At 44.4% G+C, this 18765-nt stretch overlaps 1 long non-coding RNA gene across 1 annotated transcript; it reads right to left on the reverse strand.

The window, feature by feature from the left end:
- Window positions 1-273: 273 nt before the first annotated feature.
- On the reverse strand, window positions 274-17566 carry LOC119503256. Its single transcript, XR_005210287.1, has 3 exons — window positions 17557-17566; window positions 16807-16812; window positions 274-417 (listed from the first exon to the last, which is right to left on the reverse strand). It is a non-coding gene; the product is annotated as an uncharacterized LOC119503256 (long non-coding RNA).
- Between the last annotated feature and the right edge of the window lie 1199 nt (window positions 17567-18765).

The following is an 18765-nucleotide window of genomic DNA, read 5'->3' on the forward strand; positions in this document are numbered from 1 at the left end:
TTGGTCAATCACGGCGTTCTACGATCTGTTATTTCTTTATAACCTGGTACATTTAGCGACGGCCAACAAAAGTTGTGACTACATTCTTAATGGCTGCTGCAAACACAGAGATTTGACCGTAATACAGCAGGCTCATGTATCCTGTAAATTTTGTGAAAGTTGAAGGAATTCCCCTCAGGGAGTCGTCACCTTCATGCGTGTTGGTTTATCTTCTAAGCAGCTGCAAGCTCAGAGTAAATCATAAACAAATACAAGTAAGTTTAAAGCATAATCAGTATCAATTTATTCCGAAGATATACTCATCAAAGTTGCACAGAGTTATTACAGAAGTTCTGGATTCATCAATGTGTCCCTGATACCATGCAACACGGTTGTCAGTTCGCAGAGAATGAACCCCGATCTCTGCTATACATTTAACTTTATACACAGCAGGCTCACCCTGGGGGAGGGGTCAGGCTTTTAGCAGAACCAATACTTTTCCATCCTATGTCTGACTCCATCTTTTACAACCTTGGGTCTGCACGAACATCCTGTCCCTTCCCCCTTCCGGTTTTACCCCCAATGCCCTTTTGACCTTGCAACTGCTCTTTGTACAGGCCCACTCAACATTCCATCACGAGATAATCCAGGTGATCATTCTTGCCCCGTCTTACATTAGTCAATTATCTGTAGACAGTCTAAGCCTAGTATTTAACACCAAACTCGCTAAACTCACAACATAATTAAGTTTGTTACACAACAACAGTTTTATCATGATATATTTCCAACAATTCCTCTTTTGAACTTGTCCAAGTTCACTTCTGTCCTAGAAATATATTCTCATGAGGCATTCATCATTATTATACTATATACAGTGTTACAGTTTTTTACACAGAGTTATCATCTACCACCTCGTCCTCTGGATGCATGCACAAAAAGTAAAATATCGTTAAAGCAATGTATAAGGCAAGAAGTAAAATAACATAAAGCATATAAATCTTCTATTGAGTCACCTTTTCTTTACTTGTAAGCCGTGTTTTAACTGTAAAACCGGCAAGACCTTGAAACCTTCTTTCCCAGATTTGTGTCTCATACAGCTCTTTTTAAGCATACAGATATAGAATGTATAACATAAGATGAATCATCACCAACGTTATTACCAAAATAGAAAAAGAAAATACAGTCGACTTGCCCGTCTGGCGACATCGAGATTTAAAATCGGAAAAGAGAGTTTTATAGTCACGCTTTTACTGTTCACGTGTCTTCTTCTGTGTTCTTCTCTGGTGTCCCTGCAGAGATGCTTGCATCTACCCCTGGTGCTGATCCTTTGTCCGGTTCATCTGGTGGTGTAGTTGGCTCGTCCACTCCTCCGCTGATCAGATCTGCCTTTGGCGGTGGATTTTTTGTTGAGCTGCACTGGGTTAAGTGCCACCATACGCCACCTTTCCCTTTGAGTTGGACTGCTGTTGTTGTTCGTGCGGTCACTTGGTGTGGACCCGTCCACCGTGGCTCCGACCACTTCCTCTTTAACACCTTCAACCAAAGGTGTTCCGGTGGACCCGCTGGGGTGGTTTTCAACACGGGAGGATCAGGATGGGGGGCACCTGGACAAGAAAAAGCTGATACAATAGCATTAACCGACTGATAATACGGGCGGTAACCAACAGCAGGAAGTACACAAAAAGGATGCGAAGGACCGGGAAATGGTCTGCCACAGGTTAGTTCAAAGGGAGTCAAACCTGTAGAGGTGTTTACAGAGGATCTGATGGCCAGGAGCACAATAGGCAAAGCATCTGGCCAGGACATCCCCGTGGTTTTACAGACTTTCAATAGTTTACCCTTTATAGTCCGATTAGCCCGTTCAACTTTGCCTTGCGATTCTGGGTGGTACACTGAGCCAAACTTATGTTGAAGACCTAAGACCGTTTCCACCGTCCTTAGGTCTTTGTTTTTGAAATGAGAACCATTATCGGATCTGATTAGTTTTGGAAAACCATGTTTTGGTATATAATCGTTAACCAGGCATTTTATGACTGATTTCGCGTCCTCTTTTCCAGTGGGATAGGCCTCAATCCACCTGGAAAAGGCATCTACAATTACCAAGAGAAACCTTTTCCCCCCAGCCCGGACACCCATGTCAGTGAAATCCATAATCACTTGTTCCCCCGGACCCTGTGGTTTCGGATATGTGCCCACTGGAGGCTTGTCCGTGGGTCTTATGTTACACGCCTGACAAACAGCACACTGTTGTACAAAATCCACCACAACTTTCCTCTTTTGAGGGAACCACCATGCATCCAATGCGAACATCATTATTGCTACTCCTGCGTGGCATAAACCATGAGTCTGTTTCAACATTGACGGGATCCATCCCTCGGGCATGACAGTTTTCCCATTCTTCTGCCATAAGCCAGTGAAACAATCAGAGGCACCTGCGTCTTCCCAGGATTTTTTCTCATGCTCGGGAGCGTCCTCCTGAGCTTTTTGTACATCATCTATAAAACTTCCTATGTTTTCAGCTAATAACATTATGCATTCAGCGACATACCCTGCAGCAGCCTTTGCTGCTTCATCGGCAGCGTTATTCCCAATGCTCTCTGGATCACTACCCTGTGAGTGTCCTTTTACCTTTACCACAGCCACCTTCTCCGGAAGGTGGACAGCAGCCAATAAGTCTTTCATGAGTCCTTCATGAGCCATAGATTTATTTCCGCTTGTTTTGAATCCTGCCTGGACCCAACCTGACATATCCCTGTGTATTGCGTTACATACATAAGCTGAATCTGTAAAAATATTGACAGTTTTACCCTCGGCCAATCTAAGAGCACATATCATGGCAGTTAGCTCAGCAGCTTGAGCTGATTGTTTGCCCTCAAGTGGGGCAGATGACATGGTTACAGGATTTGCACCGTCGTCAGTACAGGATACAACAGCATATCCAGCTTTAAGTCCCTCTGTAGGGTGCCTGTGTTGGATTTATTATACTCTAAAATATCTGTTGGATTTATTATACTCTAAAAATGCATACAAAGGCCTCACTATTGGATGTTTTATGAATAGAGTCAAGGGTGAGAAAAGAGGGGAGTGTGGCAGATGATGTTTTATGTTCCAAGGTCATGAGGACGGAGCCAGAAGGTGATAACGAGGAAGGAGGAATGCAGCAGAGGCATCACGCGTCACACCTCATGACTATTGATATTGTGTAAACCATAAAAGACTGGATCAGGGAGAGCTCGGGGTTCAGACTTCACGAACTGACCCATGCACTGTATGTTGTCAGGGACATGTAGGTTGGATCCAGATATCTGTAAACTCTTTTATTTTACTTATGCAACATTAATTGTTCGGAATAAATTGTATTATTATGCTTTAACCCGTCTGTTTGGAAAATCTCTTTGTCACACAAGATTAACCAACACGTAACTGGGCCTTGACCTCTTGGAGGTAGAAGGCCAGTTCCTTCAATTGGTGACCCCGACGTGATCTTCGGCATTGAGAAGCGTGTCCAAAGGACGGACAGACCGGCGAGAGAGAGAAAGGGATCCCTGAAATCTTAAAGGTGAGCAGAACCTGTTTTATCGAACTCTGCATATTGGCTTACTCTAAATTATCTCTCTTGTTGTGCTGAATCTCCTTTGTAGTGATAAATGTTGCAGAAGTAAAGACTTTCTCAATTAAAGCTGCCCTTTTGGTAAATCCAAGAGGAGGAAAGCTGAATTAAAGCTGCCCTTTTGGTAAATCCAAGAGGAGGAAAGCTGAATTAAAGCTGCCCTTTTGGTAAATCCAAGAGGAGGAAAGCTGAATTAAAGCTGCCCTTTTGGTAAATCCAAGAGGAGGAAAGCTGAATTAAAGCTGCCCTTTTAGTAAAGCTAAAAGGAGGAAAGCTGAATTAAAGCTGCCCTTTTGGTAAATCCAAAAGGAGGAAAGCTGAATTAAAGCTGCCCTTTTAGTAAAGCTAAAAGGAGGAAAGCTGAATTAAAGCTGCCCTTTTAGTAAAGCTAAAAGGAGGAAAGCTGAATTAAAGCTGCCCTTTTAGTAAAGCTGAAAGGAGGAAAGCTGAATTAAAGCTGCCCTTTTAGTAAAGCTAAAAGGAGGAAAGCTGAATTAAAGCTGCCCTTTTAGTAGAGCTAAAAGGAGGAAAGCTGAATTAATTTAGGGGAGCAAGCTGCCCTTTTGGTAAAGACTAAGAGGAGGAAAGCTGCCCGTTTAGTAATAAAAACTGTATGAGTGTACATTAATAACTAGTATTCAGAGGAAAATTAAAACTTACTGTTGATACTGGGCCAACATCGCTGGAACATCAAAGTGTCCAGTAGAAGCTTATGTTGGTAGGATCACAGCGAGGGGCATAGCGACCCATTTACTCTGAATCTAGTTACTGTCATAAACTGAATAAACCTGTGTGAAATAGTACTGGACAGAATGGACGGAGAATTTGACAAAGACTGTGAGGAACGGGGTGGCTGTGGGCCTCCCCGTTTATCATTTGGACAGCAATGGGCTAAAGTTAAGACCAATGTAATCTGTACATTTGATCCCAAGACTAGAAATAAAGAGACTCAAGACCTAGATGAGTGGTATAACATGACAGTGAAGGAAGGGCATTTTCCAGCCACGGTGAGATGCCAGTGATGAGAGCATTAATACAGGTGGTTCATAGAAAGCTGCTGCAAGCAAGACAAGACAAAGAAAAGGGACATATGTTTGTAAGGGGGAAATTGAGGAAGAAAGAAGACGAGTTGGCAAGTAAATTGGTAAAATATAATGTGATACAGATGGCTGCACTATCAGCCTTAGGCAGCCAGACGAAAGCCACCCACGCAAAAACCGCTGAAGCAAAACCACTAGTGAATCCCTCACCCAGTCCTAGCGCACCCCCACCACCAAACCCACATACTAGCCAGCCGCCACATTACATGTCCCTCCATCAGCAGTACCCACCTGGCCCACATCCCAACCCCCCTCCTTATCCTCCTCCTACCCCTAGTCCGGTACCAACCCCACAGGACAGTGATTATACAAACGAAGTTATGGCACCATTGTTTCAAGTGTTAGGTGGTACTTTGGAACTTTAACCCCTACGCTACCTCCTTCGGTAATGCTATTAGACAAAAGTATCCCATACCAGCGGGCAAGCTCCACAGCTTGGTGTTTAAGATTAAGAACGGGGAGAGTGGACGCACGTTCATAGAAAGAGCAAAGACAGAGTGGGCGGGGGCTACGGGGGTGAACCCAGATAAAGAATCACAGCAGCCTCTGTTCAGAATAGCTCTGTTAAAACATGCTCCGGAAGGAGTTAAGAGAAAGATGCAAGAGAATCCAGATATGGCAGGGGCAAAATCATCAAGATGGGAAACACATTTCTGTCATCATCAGGATGCAGAAACCAAGGAGGAGGAAGAGGAAAGTGAGTCATTAAAAGAGATGGCAGCTCAGTTGACTAAATTACAGTTGGCAGACGCACGGACTCGTGCGACAGATAAAAAAAAGGGAGGGAAAGAAAAAGATACCCAGATGGCTCAAAATGTAGCACCAGCTCCAGCCCCGCCACAGAATCCTTATCCACTGCAGGGCCAGTCACAGGCTATGTATCAACCCCAGTATCATGTTCCTTACCAAGCTGCCCCATATCAGCAGCCCCCTTATCATGAAGGCCGGAATAGAGGCAGAGGGAGAGGGGGAGGGGGTATGCCCAACCAAGAGGAGGCAGTTGTTACATCTGCGAAAGCCCGGATTACTGGGCACGTGACTGTCCTCAGAAACAACAACAGCAGATGAGAGGGCCTCCACAGCAGTCATATCAGCCAACAATACAGACTCCACCAAACCAACAGCTAGCTCCAATGCAGGCATACAGCGGGTACTCTGCGCAGGGACCTCCACCTGGTCCATATACACCAGGAATGTTCCCATAGGGGTGCCCGACGGAGATGGAGGGGTAGGGGCTGGCAGAGCCCTGTCTCCAGTTGACAGTGAACGGAAAACGAAGATGGTTCATGGTGGATACGGGAGCACGTTACTCCACCTTAGCTGAACCTATGTGTTCCCTTTCCTCTCACTATGTTTCCGTTTTGGGATTTTCCGGCACTGAACAAAGACTGCCTTTTACTGTTCCCCTTCCTGTCCGGCTTGGGAGACAGGTGATGGAGCACCCCTTTTTGTATGCACCTGATTGTCCACGTGATCTCCTGGGAAGAGATGTTTTGGCAGCACTGGGGGCTTCTGTACATTGTTCACCAGAAGCTGTGATAGTGAGTTTCCCCGGAGGAGAAAAAATGGTGTGCTCCTCGCCCTCCAGTGCTGATCGCATGTGCATGTTGAGTCCTGATACCTCACCTGATGCCCCACCACCCTGTGCGGACATATATTGGGTCCTGCTAGCCGACCGAAACCCTCTGATTGACTTTTACAACATGTGGCAACCATGGATTAGGGCTCTACACCCTTACCTCCCTGTTCCCGATCCTCCCCACTGCACTCTGAATTATGACAGAAATAATGATCTTACGTATCAAGATGAGTTCCAACAGAACCTGTTAGATACAACCTGGGGGATAGGGGTAAGAGATGTTTATATAGCACCAGCAGGAGTAGCAGCCGCAGTAAAACTAACCCCAGCACAAGAACAATGGTATCGCATGTCAGAAGAAGCTGTTCCCCATGTGTCCCTAGCCATAGCTCCAAAACATCAGGCTAAAGACTTAGGCCCCATGGTTAAAGCAGCAGTCGCTCTGACAGACTGGGTTCCCACTTCCCTTTTGGGGGTTTCAATCTCACCATCCTCTAACATATATAGACTCTCTTTTTACAATGCAGTGTCAGGTCTTTGCAAACATGAGTTACTAACACGCCACCACGGTAGGGAGATGTTAGATGGTGAAGGAGCCACTTCCATGTTGGCAGCTCTCCCTTCCTCACTGTGGTCTACGGGCCCCTTTGATGTTGGCAGGTGCAGCATGGAACCGGTAACTTTCGAGATGAAGACTTACTGCCCTATCTGGAGACCTCAGTATAAGCATAAAGTGGAAGCAGCCCAGGGTATCTCTCCTACGATTGAAGGACTGATAAAGGCGGGAGTATTAAGAAAATCTTACTCTCAGTGGAACACTCCCATTTTGCCAGTAATCAAACCCTCCGGCTCATACAGAATGGCTCATGATTTAAGAGCCATCAATGAGCTGGTTTTGACTCCTGTTCTCCAGTACCGAACCCCCACTCTGCTCTCTCGATGCTCACCCCAGCCCATACATCTTTCACATGTATAGATTTGGCTAACGCCTTCTTTTGCCTGCCCTTAGCAGATCATTTACAGGACATTTTCTCATTTACATATGAAGGCCAAAGGCTGACATATAATGTGTTACCTCTTGATGGGAAACAATCTGCTCAGGCAGCAGAACTTACGGCTGTAGTTTGTGCTCTGCGGTTAGCGGAAGGGAAGGCAGTGAATATTTTCACAGACTCTGCGTATGTGTGCAATGCAATTCACAGAGATATGTCTGGCTGGGTGCAAGCGGGTTTTAAGACTAGTCAGAATAAACCTATGGCTCATGAGGAGTTGATGAAAGAGTTGTTGGAAGCAATCCAGTTACCACAGAGGGTAGCTGTGATCAAAGTGAAAGGACACAGTCAGGGCACTGATTTAGAGAGTATAGGAAACGAAGCAGCTGATGCAGCCGCTAAAAAGGCGGCAGGGTATTTACCTACTATGATGGTCATGACCACAGCAGATCTCGGTTCTGAGATAACTGATTTCTCCATCATACAAGCTCAGGAATCTGCCACAGCAGCAGAACGAACCATCTGGGAAGATAAGGGAGCTATAGAACAGTTTGATGGTATATGGTATAACGGAGATCAAATAGTTATGCCCCCCTGTTGGATGTCCTCAATACTGACTCAGACTCATGGACTTGACCATAAAAGCCACAAACAGATGTTACGAGATCTCCGCCACTGGTGGATTCCCCGGAAACATGCTACTATAACTGACTTCTTGAATAAGTGTGACGTATGTAGTACATGTAACATCAGACCGACCATCACTCCTAGGGCAGGAAAACATCCTTCTCCCACTGCCCCGGGACAGGAAATCTTTATTGATTTTACAGATATGGGAGTAAGGGCTGGGGGGAAAAGATTCCTCCTAGTAATTGTGGACGCATTTTCACGTTGGGTTGAGGCCTACCCTACGGGAAAAGAGGACGCAAAATCAGTCATTAAATGTCTGGTGAATGAGTACATTCCGAAACATGGGTTTCCTAAATTGATCAGGTCAGATAATGGTTCACATTTCAAAAATAAAGACCTGCAATCTGTTGAAAAGGCTCTGGGACTACAACACAAATTTGGCACTGTGTATGATCCACAATCACAGGACTCACACCATTTGAGCTTACGTGTGGCCGACCTTTCCCAGGGCCGTCCCAAAACCCCTCTCCCCTTCCTGACCTCGGTTACAGACCATACTATTTGAAGGCTAATGCTCTTGTGTCAGCTCTCTCCTATACAGGTGACAAACCTGTCACCCCTGTCACAGAGGACGTTCCAGGACCTGACTCCGGACCCCCGGAACACCTTTGGTTGAAGGTGTTAAAGAGGAAGTGGTCGGAGCCACGTTGGACAGGTCCACACAAGGTTCTGGCCAGAACTGCAACAGCTGTGCAGCTTGCAGGAAAAGGACTCAACTGGTGGCACCTAACACAGTGCTCCAGCAGCAGGACAGGACCTGAAGCAGAGGAGGCAGCCCCACAAGGAGCCCAGGCTACGTGAAAAGAGGGTCACGTATAATTTTTTATTTTTCATATACTGTATAAACTGTGACTGTGATGAGATACACATAAGGGAAAGAAGGTTACAAGGTCTTGCCTGTATTTACAGTTAAATCAGGCTAACATGGTTGTTTAGGTGGACTCATCTAGGTGGTTTTTGAAAAACATTATATATCACATTGTATTAAAAATTGTTGCTTAGAATAAATGCTAAAATAGACAAAAATAGACAAAAATAGATAAAAATAGATAAAAAAGAGAAACCAGGGGTGGGGAGAATCCACCAGAGAGAAATTTCACTTCCTTTCCCAAACCAGTATAAAATAGGATCACCCAGATAAAAGTTTTTCAGTTGCGCGCAGGAAAACAAACTAGAAGCATCATGCAGTACGGCAAACTGCTAGTAGCGTTTGCTGTAGCATTTGTGTTTACCTCTCTTGTCCTCGTTCTTCTGTACAAACTTTCTTCATGTGATTTGTCATGTATTTTAAATGTTTTAGGGAATGTGAGAGAAAATACCATGACCCTTGTGTAGAGTTTGTGTACTCAGATAAATCTGAATAACCTGGGAAAGCACAGACTGTACTAGTTTAGATACATTACTTATCATCCTCGCCTCTGCACTCTGCTAAAACTGGCTAATCACAAGTAACTCTTTAACAATAGACAATGCTTTCACTCAGAAGCAGGGTGGAAGGTGTGGGCTACAAGGGGGGGAAGGCTAAACCAAGATTATAAAGAATGATGTAGTGAGGTAGCTCCCCTAATGAATATAAACTAGCTGACCAAATAGCTGCAGGTTTTGAAAACATACCTATAATGAGCGCTCTGATCCCTATCACTCCTAACAAAAATGTTGACCGCATTAACTACATCCACTATAATGTTCTCCGTTTGACTAATCTAACCCGTGATGCAATTGCCGGACTAGCTGAACAAATGGCTCCTACGTCACTGATGGTGATCCAAAATAGAATGGCATTAGATATGCTGCTGGCAGAGAAAGGCGGTGTATGCTCAATGTTCCAAGACTCATGTTGTATTTTCATCCCTAACAATACAGCGCCGGACGGGACTGTAACTAAGGCGCTAGAGGGGCTCCGGACGCTGTCTGAATCCATGCACGATGACTCAGGTATCAACAGCCCCATTAACGACTGGTTAGACCGTACCTTTGGGAAATGGAAGTCCATGGTGGTATCTCTATTCTCCTCAATCCTTGCTGTGTGTGGATGCTTAGTACTATGTGGTTGTTGTTGTATTCCATGCATTCGCCACCTCACTGAGCGTGTGATCATTTCAGCTGTGCAACGAAAGCATCCGGATGCACCTCCTCCTTATCAGATGGCCATGTTCCAAGCGGAGAGACAGGGTCTCCTGGAAATGGTGGGGGATAGTGAAGATGTTGATCCTGAAGAGGTTGTGTGAAGATGCTTATAATTAAAACATCTGTACGTAACATGATGATGCTTATAATTAAAACATCTGTACGTAACATTATCTATGCGTATAATAAATATATCTGTATGTAACATTATCTGTAGGTGAACTTAGTTAAGTTCAAAAGAGGGTCTGTTGGATTTATTATACTCTAAAATATCTGTTGGATTTATTATACTCTAAAAATGCATACAAAGGCCTCACTATTGGATGTTTTATGAATAGAGTCAAGGGTGAGAAAAGAGGGGAGTGTGGCAGATGATGTTTTATGTTCCAAGGTCATGAGGACGGAGCCAGAAGGTGATAACGAGGAAGGAGGAATGCAGCAGAGGCATCACGCGTCACACCTCATGACTATTGATATTGTGTAAACCATAAAAGACTGGATCAGGGAGAGCTCGGGGTTCAGACTTCACGAACTGACCCATGCACTGTATGTTGTCAGGGACATGTAGGTTGGATCCAGATATCTGTAAACTCTTTTATTTTACTTATGCAACATTAATTGTTCGGAATAAATTGTATTATTATGCTTTAACCCGTCTGTTTGGAAAATCTCTTTGTCACACAAGATTAACCAACACGTAACTGGGCCTTGACCTCTTGGAGGTAGAAGGCCAGTTCCTTCACCTGAAACAGCAGCCGTCAGTGAAAAGGCTAAGATCAGGATTGGTTAGCGGTAAAGCGTCGAGTCCTGGTCTCAATTTCACAAAAGGTTCGGATTTTTCAGCACATAAATGTTTTTCTCCCCCCCCTTCAACCATATTATCTGCCATGTTACAGCCTTCGTGTACAAAGGAAACATGTGGTTTTGATAGTATCTGTAAGATCTTGGTTTGTCGCAATGGAGTGAGAGTGAAACACGCTGATGTAACGTAGGCTACAGTACTATGGGAAGTGAGAATTTGGAGTGGGTGGTGCATGACGATATGACCCACTTTCTCCACTATTTTAGCCAGTGCAGCTGCATATCTTACACAGGGACTAGCTCTCTGCTCTGGTGTGTCCAGTAAAATACTGCAGTAATAGAGTACTTTCCTGTCCCCTCTTTGCTTCTGAAATAGAACACCATGTGCTGTGGAGAGCTGTTCCGAAACGTCAAGATGAAAGGGCTGGGAGTAATCAGGGAGGGCTAAAGCAGCCGCCTCAGCCATCTCTTGTTTCAGTCTGATGAACCCCTCCTCCCCTTCTTGCGACCATTCCAGTTCTGCAGTAAGATTCCTCATCCCAGCCATAGTTACCATTTGTCTTAGTAACTGTGTGTCTCCTGCATAGTTAGGAATGTACTGTCTGGAATAACCAGTTAGACCTAGAAATGATAACATTTCCTTCACCGTTCGTGGTTTTGGGTGATGCAAAATCGACTCTCTGTGTGCAGGTGACATAGCAGTGCCTTTAGCTGTAATCATTCTTCCCAAGAATGATACCTGCGCTCTGCAACACTGGAGTTTTTCTTTAGAGACCTTATAGCCACAACTATGTAGTCTTAATAACAACACATGCGTTAAGGATAGACACACCTCGGCCGAGGGTGCTGCCACCAGCAAGTCGTCAACATACTGTACAATAAAACATCCTTCTGGGAGTTCCAACCCTTTTAAGTGTTGTCTCAATGTTTCATTAAAAATAGAGGGTGAGAGGATAAACCCCTGTGGTAAGACATTATAGGTTAATCTTTGTCCCTCATAGGTAAATGAAAAAATATCCTGTAAATGTTCTGCTAATGGTAGACAGAAAAAAGCATTAGCCAGGTCTATACACGTAAAGAAGGTGTGAGCCGGAGTGAGCATTGAGAGAGCAGAGTGGGGGTTGGGCACTGGTGTGACTTGAGTCAACACCTCCTTGTTTATGACTCTAAGGTCATGAGCCATTCGATACGATCCAGAGGGCTTTATTACCGGCAGGATGGGCGTATTCCACTGTGAATACGATTTTCTTAACACCCCTGCTTTTATTAGGCCCTCAATGGTAGGAGAGATCCCTTGTGCTGCTTCTACTTTATGTTTGTATTGTGGTTTCCAAATGGGACAGTATGAGTTCATTTCAAAGGTCACTGGTTCCATATTGCATCTCCCCACATCAAATGGTCCTGTAGACCACAAAGAGGAAGGGAGAGTAGCCAACATGGAAGTAGCTCCTTCCCCATCGGTCATTTCACATCCGTGATGACGCTGCAACGAGACATTCTCACATCTTCCCCTTACGGTCCCAAAATATGATATTTTGTAATGTCTTCCCTGGTCAGCCACCCATACTCCCTTTAATGTGGTTTCCTCCCATCCGGTGAGGTGCCCTGCTTCTTTACACATATTTCCTAAGTCTTTTGCTTGATGTTTTGGAGCTAATGCTAATGAGATATGGGGAACAGCATAATCTGAAAGACGGTACCATTCCGTTTGCTCTGGGGTTAGAGACACTACAGCGGCCACCCCTTGTGGTCCTATTATAATGTCTGTCACCTGTAAACACCATTCTTTATCAGCTAACTGCTGTTGAAACTCATCTTGATATTGTAAGTTACTTTCCCTGTCATAATTTAGTGTGCAGTGGGGAGGATCAGGAACGGGGAGATAGGGATGAAGGGCTCGAATCCATGGTTGCCACTGTAGATAAAAGACCAGTAGAGGGTTTGGGTCATCCAAGAGAACCCAATATATCTCAGCCATGGGTTCTATGTTCTGTGGGTCTGATAGTTCTTTTAACATCATTTGATGTGTTTTCCCTGCTGACCCGGAACAGTGTACTATTTGTCCATTCGGGAATTCCACTGATATTCCTTCCTTGGAACAATGTACTGAAGCTCCCAGTGCAGCCAGCACATCTCTTCCCAAAAGATCTCTAGGACATTCTGGTGCATATAAAAAAGAATGCATCAAACTCTGAGTTCCATTTTTAACAGTGAGGGGTACCGTAAAAGGTAACTGTTGTTCCTGGCCGGAAAACCCTAAAACAGACACATAGTGAGAGGATAGTTGGCACTGTGGTTCTGCCATGGTTGAATACCGGGCTCCGGTATCCACCATGAACCATCTTCTTTTTCCGTTCACTGTTAATTGTAAGCAAGGTTCGGCCAATCCCTGCTCTTTTCTGCTTTCTAGGCTTCCCTATAGTCCCCAGGGTGGGGGCTGTTGATAGAGGGAAGCCTGAACTGGTGCGTACTGCTGGTTGGGAGCCTGTGGGGGTGGGGGTGGCCCACCCTGACTCTGCTGCTGGTTGTTGCTGGGACATTCTCTTGCCCAATGATCCAGGCTTCCACATAGGAAGCAACCTCCTCCTCCATGGGGTCCTCCTCTTCCTCTTCCTCGTCCTCCCCCCCTTCCTCTTCCTCTATTCTGTCCCTGTCTGTTCTGATAAGGTGCATATTGAAACGGGGCAGGTGGTGGGGGGCCATACTGCTGGGGTGCGTAATATTGCGGATATGGTGAAACTGGAAGTGGGGCAGGTGCGGGAGGTGGGATAGGTGCAGGTGTTTGCACCATTTGTTTCTGTTTTTTGTTCTTCTTATCCTCTGTAGCACTGTCCCTAGCTGATGCTAACTGTAGTTTCGCTAATTGTGCCACTATTTCCCTCATTTCCCCCATCTCACTGTCTTTCTTATCCTCATGTTTGCTCCAATGATGTAGGAAGTGTGTTTCCCATTTCCCCACATCAGCCCCATGCATATCGGGATTATTATCCATAGCGTCTTTCACTCCGTGGGGTGCATACTTTAGGACTGCAGCCCTGAATGGGTGTTGGTGATTTACTTTATCTGGATTATGTCCAGATGCATCTGCCCATTCTTTTCTACACCTATTTAGATATTGTCTTCCGGATTCGTCTGGCTTTATTTTGAAGACCAAGCTATGTAATTTTCCTGCAGGTATGGGATATTTTGCCCTTATACTGTCCCCTAAAGGAGTGGCATAGCTTGCCCAGGGTCTGTCATCATTCACTCGAGTGGTGTTTGCTTCTTCCTCTAATTCTCTTTGAACCCATGTTGACACTCCTCCCCCGCCCATAAGTGCTCTCACATCTCCCATAGAGAGTTCCACACCCCGAGTCTGCGCGTCCAATGCTCTTAACCATGCTCCTCCTCCTTCTGTTAGTTCGGGCATTAAAGCCAAAATAGCCCCTTTATCTCCAGCCCCAAATGGCTGATATCTAGGGCCACCTGTACCCTGGACTATTGGGAGCATATGTTGTGCGGATTTCTTCATTACTTTATTATCTGGTCCTCTTTTTCTCAATTCATACCCATGTAATGGCCCACCATCGGTGTCTAATTGGGCAGTAAATCGTCCAGACAGTATACCAGGTTCGTCATTACCATTATTTCCTCTCTCATACAGTTGTGGTTTTTCCCCAGACCTTTGCCAATGAAACTGTTCCTTACCATCTTCCCTTTCTCTGTCATCTTCCCTCCTTGACCTCTCTCTTTCATCCTGCCTCATCGATCTCTCCCTCTCCCTGCTGGACGTATACAGGGGTCCTGTCCTCATACACAGACTCATAGTGTCAGATGAGTCACCACCGTCACTATGCTCGTCTTTCCCGCATGCTTCTTCTAAGTCTTGTTGTAATTCTCTTTCTTCCGCTATCCTTCTTCTTCTTATTTCCTCCCACATTCTATCCTCCTCCTTCTCGTTACGTTTCTTTTCATCCTTCTCTTCCTTTCTTCTTCTTTTCCCCTGCTCAGTTTCTTCTTCATCTACCCGCCTACCCTTAGGGTCAGAGGATTTGCTTGGGGGGACGACCATCAGTGGTGATATGGGAGATGTTAAGTTCTGTTCTGAGATTGTCTCCCCCATTAGATCCACAACCCCAGGCTGATTTCCCACTCTGTTTAACCCTAGCAGGCCTATTTCTAGGAGCCGGGTCCTTCTTTCTAAATCTTCTCTACTTCTTGTATCTTGGGGATCTTCTTCTAACCATAGTCTGCCCCCGTTTACTTTGAACAGAGGCATTTGGATAGTCACGATAGGTTTTGGAGGGTCGGGTTCATCAGTCTCTGGGGGAGGGGGTGGGGGAGGGAAGTCTTTGTCAACATATGGGGGAGGTGTATTTGGTGTTTCTCTCATTATCATTTGATGTTGTGGCATGGGGGGAGGATCGGGGAATGGGTCAGGATAATCACCTAGTTTAGGGTACAGAGTACTCTCTGTCTTAGGCTGTTGTTTTTCCTTTTTTGAAGACCACTGATGGCCTAATTCAGTCACTGAGGCCAGATACACACCATTAACCTTGGCCAGAGCTTTGGCCTTTTGTTCTACTAATTTTTTTGCTTTTGCTCGTGTGAACATGTTGCTGTTTTTCAATTGTTTTCTACTTTCAGCCAAATCGTCTTGCTGCTTTGATATGGTCTTTCGAACTGCCAGGGTAACAGCTGCCTTAGAGTCCTCTTTGGGAAACTCCTCTTTTTCTATCATTCCTTTGAACCAGTCATCCAAATCCCTAGTTCGTTCTGCCCTTTTCCTTGGGTCAAAGGTGCATATCACATTTGTCCTTACTTTCGCCCACTGTTGGCCGAAGGTTAACCCACTTTTGTTACAACCGCCTTTCTCCTCCCAATCTTTGTCAAATTCTCCGTCCATTCTGTCCAGTACTACTTCACACAGGTTTATTCAGTTTATGACAGTAACTAGATTCAGAGTAAATGGGTCGTTATGCCCCCACCACAGATCCCACCAACACAAGCTTCTACTAACGGTCTCCCGTCAGCGGTGCTGGCCCGGTATCTGAGGCAGTTTTAAATTTCCTCTGATGTACACTATCAATACAGTTTATTAGTGTTCCAAACACCACAGTACGGATCCCAGATCCTTTTTAACTAAGATCCCAGATCATTAGCGGATCCCAGATCCTTTTTAACTAAGATCCCAGATCATTAGCGGTCCCTGATACCATGCAACACGGTTGTCAGTTCGCAGAGAATGAACCCCGATCTCTGCTATACATTTAACTTTATACACAGCAGGCTCACCCTGGGGGAGGGGTCAGGCTTTTAGCAGAACCAATACTTTTCCATCCTATGTCTGACTCCATCTTTTACAACCTTGGGTCTGCACGAACATCCTGTCCCTTCCCCCTTCCGGTTTTACCCCCAATGCCCTTTTGACCTTGCAACTGCTCTTTGTACAGGCCCACTCAACATTCCATCACGAGATAATCCAGGTGATCATTCTTGCCCCGTCTTACATTAGTCAATTATCTGTAGACAGTCTAAGCCTAGTATTTAACACCAAACTCGCTAAACTCACAACATAATTAAGTCCAAACTTCGAGGGTCAGGTGAGACCTGTCTTACATGTTAGAGTTCCAGCAGGAGGGCGTGACACTCGTTTAAGGTGTTGTCTGTTTTCCATTAGTCTGACTCACCGGATGTAGTCTCTGGGTATAAGCCCAAAGAAAGTATATTGCTAAGAAGTGAAAGTTATTTGTTTGTTCCATTGCAACGTCAGCGCCCAGCAACAGAGCTACGCCTCTACTTTTGGACTACCGGCCTTACTCCAGTTAAACAAAGTGCTGTACAGAGGTAAAACAAAATTATTTCTATTCTATTGTCATATTTAATGTCTCTACCGAAATGGCCTGTGTTGAACAATAAAAATATTATAAATATGCATACTATTATAACTATTTACTTACTTGCTTGTAAAACTTCAATTTAAAGCCGATCACCAGTTAGACGCTGAGTCCCTTTTTACTCGCCGTTGTGGCGCCACGTTTTGACAAGTAAATGCTAGTCTCAATTAAACGCAGGGTAAGTTTTGTCGATATGGACACATTACACATCGTTAGATCGGTTAGATTCTCCACATTTTAATCGTCCAGTTAATTTTATGGAAACCATGAGCACTTAAAGCTGCAGTGGGTAGAATTGGAGCAAATTATGTTTTATAAAAAAAAGTTATTTTTATAAAACGGTCACTATATCCTGACCGTAGAGCATGAGACAGGTAATCTTAAAAAAATGTCATGTGCCTCTATGTCCTCCGGTGCTCCTAATGACATCTGCGGAGTGCTCTCCGTCACGGAGTGGGAGGTAGTAGGGACTGGATTGGAATTGGGTCTCTGTCTGGATGCACGCGCTCGTCTCTGTTATTGTCTCAGTCCAAAGTCCAAAAGTCAAAATGTATTGAAGAAACAGCGGACAGCCAGCAGAGGGTGAGGAGATATTCACTGAATTTGACAAAAAGTGTGTTATTGAATTAGAATCACAGCGGAGTAGAGGCATTTAAACGTTTGTATAATATTATTAGTTCATATTTAAGTTGTCTTGGCAACATATCTTACAATATTAGGCTGTTTAATATGCTATTAATTAATGCATTTATTTATTTGGCACATTTCCCAATGGACAGTTTGGCTGTTGATCTGGGACAACTACATGTGATACCGGCTAAAAGCCGGGAGGCTGCTGTTCATGTCCCGTGTTAAACCAAATCATGGTTGACTTATTTTAGCGTAGTTTTGTTACGTAATTTGCTAACGCCAGTTATGTAACAAACGTAGGTTAGTTATTAATAAACATACTCATTTGAACCCAAACCAGAAAATTTTCCTTAGCCTAAGTACTTTTCTTGTGTAATGGCTGAGTGAGTGTTTCCATTTGGAAAAAAAAAAAAAAAGACACACCCGCCCTTTAAGTTGCCATACAGGTTGACAATGACATGTCATTGTTCAAAGTACAGGCTGACTGGTGGTACATAGACAGCCAACTAATGTAACGATGCATACAGCTGTTTGTTATCAACAAAGATGCGGAGGGAATGTGGTGAAACAGCTTTTCTATAGAGCCTCTGGTCAGGTGGGAGCTGCAGTAGCTGCGAGGATTACAAACCGGAGCCAGGTAGGTGTCTCTGACAAATAAAAAGAAATAGAATGACTTTATTGTCATTGTATCGTTAAAAAACATACGACGAAATTTGGAGTGCTACTCCTGTAAGGTGCCGTAAGTTAAAAACACAACCTGCCATATAATGTAATGTAATATAATGGTATCCGTGACTACTATCTGTCTTCCACCATAATTGAGTGTTCTTAACCTCTTACCATTCAGCCCTCTTTTTTTTTTTAGAGGGGTCGGGGTGGGGGACAGGATGTTCAGGGGTAGATAAATAGTCAACGGTAGATGTCACATAAAAGTGGTGTACATCACATCATCCGAAAGCTGGGAACCTGAAGATTAATTTGAGATGCAGCACTGTGTGTAGAGTTGTTCTAGTCATTAATAAGTAATACGTTAGTTAATCTATTAAAATAAATTGTAGAACATGATGATATAAGTGTATGATGGCCATTCCCATTATGTCTCATGAGTTGTTGCAGCAAGTTTAAGGTTGTTACCATTTGTTACAAAGATTTGGTGCTAACTAACCATTTTTTACCACTTGAGAATTGATAAATATGATCAATAATCCCTCCAAAATCCACATTAAGATACCAAGACAAGATTTTCATTCACATATCTTGAGGTCAGAGGTCAAGGGACCCCTTTGAAAATCACCATGCCAGCTTTTCTTCGCCAAAATATAGCGTAACTTTGTAGCGTTATTTAGCAATCTTCCCGACTAGCATGATAAGGTTGGTACCA

Source organism: Sebastes umbrosus, chromosome 15, assembly GCF_015220745.1.
Source record: "Sebastes umbrosus isolate fSebUmb1 chromosome 15, fSebUmb1.pri, whole genome shotgun sequence".
NCBI lineage: Eukaryota > Metazoa > Chordata > Actinopteri > Perciformes > Sebastidae > Sebastes > Sebastes umbrosus.